The following is a 3,747-nucleotide window of genomic DNA, read 5'->3' on the forward strand; positions in this document are numbered from 1 at the left end:
GTGAAGGATAAAGCACTACCTTATGGCATGTTTTTGACTTGCATATTTGAGACTTTTGGTGTTGACTTGTCAAATGAGGCTTATGAAAATAAACATTCATACCTAAAAGGGGGTGGTTCAGTGAAACAGCAAAAAGGGCCAACTAGATCTTAGAGAGTGGTCTTAGATGATGATGATGAAGAGTATATACCAGATGACTCTCCTCCTCCTTCCACTGAGGGTACTTCCATTTCCACTGGGAAGAAATCAGCTCTGCTGAATGTGGTCAAAGATGTTGCTCAAGAGTTTGTCTCCCAATCAAATCATTTGATTGCCATGAGTAAGGAACAAAGAAAGCTAACTAGCAAGCATGAGAACTTCTTGAAGAAATCAAGAGATAGGGTGGCTGTGCTTATGAAATTCATTGATAACATGAATGAAGATGAAGATCAGGCCACTGAGGATGAAGAGGAAGCTGGATCAGAAGGGGATAATTCTGATGCCTAGAATTTGTCTCATGAAAACTGCTGCTGCTGCTCTCTTTTTGTCTCATGATTTCTATTTCTTTCGTTACTTTTGCACTGTTTTATTTTGGATGACTGTAATAACTTTTGATTTTACTGCACTTTTGACAGTTTATTTAGTGCTTTGTTATGTATAACTCTTTTCTGCAGGGTACAAGACTTTTTTTTGTTGGTCTTTTTATCATCCGCCCTTGATGACAAAAGGGGGAGTAACAGGAGCAATAGCAATAGCTGTTTGATTATTTTTTGAACTTTGTTTGATATTGTGAACTGTTGTTAGCAATAGCTGTTTGATTAATTTTTTGTGAACTTTGTTTGATATTGTGAACTGTTGTGAATGAGGTTGGAAACTTACTTTATGATATGTTGCTATCTGACTCTGACCCTGATGTATTAAAACTTTTTTGGCAATTTAAACTGTCACTGTTTGTTATACCTTTGGTTGGTACATAGCATCTGTTTAGTTCCATAGAAGCATATGTAAACAGGAAAGAAGAGAAGAGCATAAATTCAGGGGGAGCAACATAAAAGCAAATTACAAAAAAAATCAAAGGGAGTTTCTAAACCTTACTCAAACTCATCTCTTTTACTTATTGCTTAGATCATGTTTGTCATCAAGGGGGAGATTGTTGAATTAAGAAATTAACTAAATTAATTAGTGATGACAAACATTATTTTTGGCAAAATAAATAATTAGAGTTGTTAAATTAATAAGTATACATTGCTAATTATTTATGTTATGTTGCAGGCCATAATTCAATTTTGGCAGCCCAAGTTGAATGAATAAAACAAAGCTAATGGGCTGAATGAAAAGTATGATTAAAGACAAGCCCAAGTCATTCATATCAAACAAATTCATCAAAGAAGCATAGCAAGGCACCACGGGCCAAAAAAGAGAAGAACCCGATCCAAGCTTGAAATTGTTTTCAATTTCCCACCATCTTGCTCCAACCAAAGCAACGTTCCTCTCCTCTCTAATCAAGTCACATCAAGACTTCAGTAAAGTAAGAAAGAGAAAGAGAAGAAAAGCTTCCTCCATAAGCCAGTAACCAAAGAAGCAAGAAAGAGAAAATCTAAGCTTGAAGCACAGAAGCTAAAGCAGAAAATCTAATCCAAATCAAGCTTAAGAAAGGTAATCCATCTCGTCTTGCATGCATCAGATCTTCATCCTTTCTTCCCTACTCTCTGTTCTATCCGAAAATGGCATTCAAGGAAAAAGTTGATCTCTGTTCTTCACTGCTACAAATCCACGGTCACAAGAGATTCTTGGGGACCAAGTTGCATCTCTATGGTTCAGATTTGGTTGACCATTGGAAAACAATTTCGGTTACTCCTTCATGGCTTTCGGTCAAGTTGGAAAAGTCAGAAGGAAAGGTTCCACTTTGATGATTGAGAAGAAAAAGTGAGCTTGTGGGTTGGTGAAGCTCAAGGCTTAAGATGTTGACCTTGGAAGAAGAACCAAGGAACATGCAAGGAGATAAAAAGAAGCTTGTTGTTCATTCTGAAGCAAGGAGAGATAACCAGTGAACTTGAGGTGTTTGTTCTGAGAGAGCTCTTTGAAGAAGTTCAACTAACTGGACAGTGTAACCTATTCAAAGGTGCATTCCGCCAGTATGAAGAACTAAATCAAAGGCTTGCTAATCTGGTTTTTCGCATAGCACAGAGGCTGTTGATGAAGTCAATCTCCTTCATATTTTACTGATTGTGATGTACTTTTCTAAGCTTATCTTTCTGTAATTTCTTGAGAGAAAAGGCATTGTGAGAAAGCTTGAGAAAAAGCCAAGAGTTGAAAAAGGCTGAGTGAAACACTTGAGAAAAAGCCTAGAGTTGTTTTCTGATTTCTTTAGGTTGGTTAAGTGTCTTGTATCTTGTACCTGAAAGGTATCACTTTCTTAGTTGGGTTAGCACTAAGAGATATAGTTAGGTATTAGCATAGCCAATGTCAAGTTAGGTTAGAACTTGAGTGTGATAGGATTGGGTCAATCCTGTGTTATTGGTGTATGTAATACTGTTAACTATAGTGAAATTCTTCCATAGTTGTGGAGGAGACTGGATGTAGGTTGCATAGCACAAGGCAACCGAATCAGGATACTTGCTGGTGTTAGCTTTTCTCTTCTCTGCTATGTTCTGTTTTCTGATATTCATGAGACAAAAATAAATTGTCTCATAAATTTCTGCTGCTGAGTTCAAACAGAATCAAAACTGCAAAGTTATTTTAAAAGGGTAATAACAGCAACTAACAAGAAATGCATAGATTCAACCCCCTCTTCTCTAAGCCTACCACAACCTTCAAGTCTGATCCGCCTTTTTTAGCGGATTTGGTAGGTCGACCTGACGAGTTTAACCCATTTTACCACCCTATTATATTCTAAAATTCCATACATACTATCTCCTATTAGTTTTTAATAAAATTTTCTGGCATTTACCTTTTATTTTTTACAATTTTAATTATTAACTTGGTTATTAGATTTTTTTTATAGACAAAGTAGTCTCACATTAGATTATCTGTCTACGTAGAACAAATAATTTGAATTTATTAACAATTTTCAAAGACTTTTATATTTCTATTGTGTGTGTAAATTTTATTCGATTCTTTTTAAAATAAAAAATAAATTATCTTTTATAACATATTTAATAATTATTAAATAAAATTAGTTGGTTTATTATAATTAACTTTAATTTTAAATTAATCTAAATTTTGATTACTTAATTAATTATAGTATAATTTTTTTTACAAATTATAAAAATTTAGACATAAATTTTTTTTAAAACTCTCTTGATAAATTAGACAGATCTCAAAAGAGATTACATATATACATATAATATACTACAAAAAATTAAAGGGGTTAAAAAAAGATATCATAGTGATCAACTTTCTTCTTGTCTTTATGGTAGTTAAATGTTTGGGGAAGAAGTGAGTATAAAAGGTGATTGATAAATATGAGCATACACAAAATTTAATTAATAATATTAAACGATAAATCATCTGATATAAACATAAACAGCGTAGTAATATTTTTCTTTGGTATCTTAGGATAGAATGACACTAATAAAATTTTAATTGGCTTCCAACCTTAAAAGAGGACCAAAAATTTTATTATTTTTTTTTAATTTTATTGTGTGGTTACAAAGCATAATTTTTTTAGTAATTTTTATAAATTACAAAAAAAATATACCTTAATTAATTAGCTAGTTAGATTATCATAATTTAAGTTAAATTAATAATTAATATTAATTACGATAA

This window comes from Arachis duranensis, chromosome 7 (assembly GCF_000817695.3).
Source record: "Arachis duranensis cultivar V14167 chromosome 7, aradu.V14167.gnm2.J7QH, whole genome shotgun sequence".
Classification (NCBI taxonomy): Eukaryota; Viridiplantae; Streptophyta; class Magnoliopsida; order Fabales; family Fabaceae; genus Arachis; species Arachis duranensis.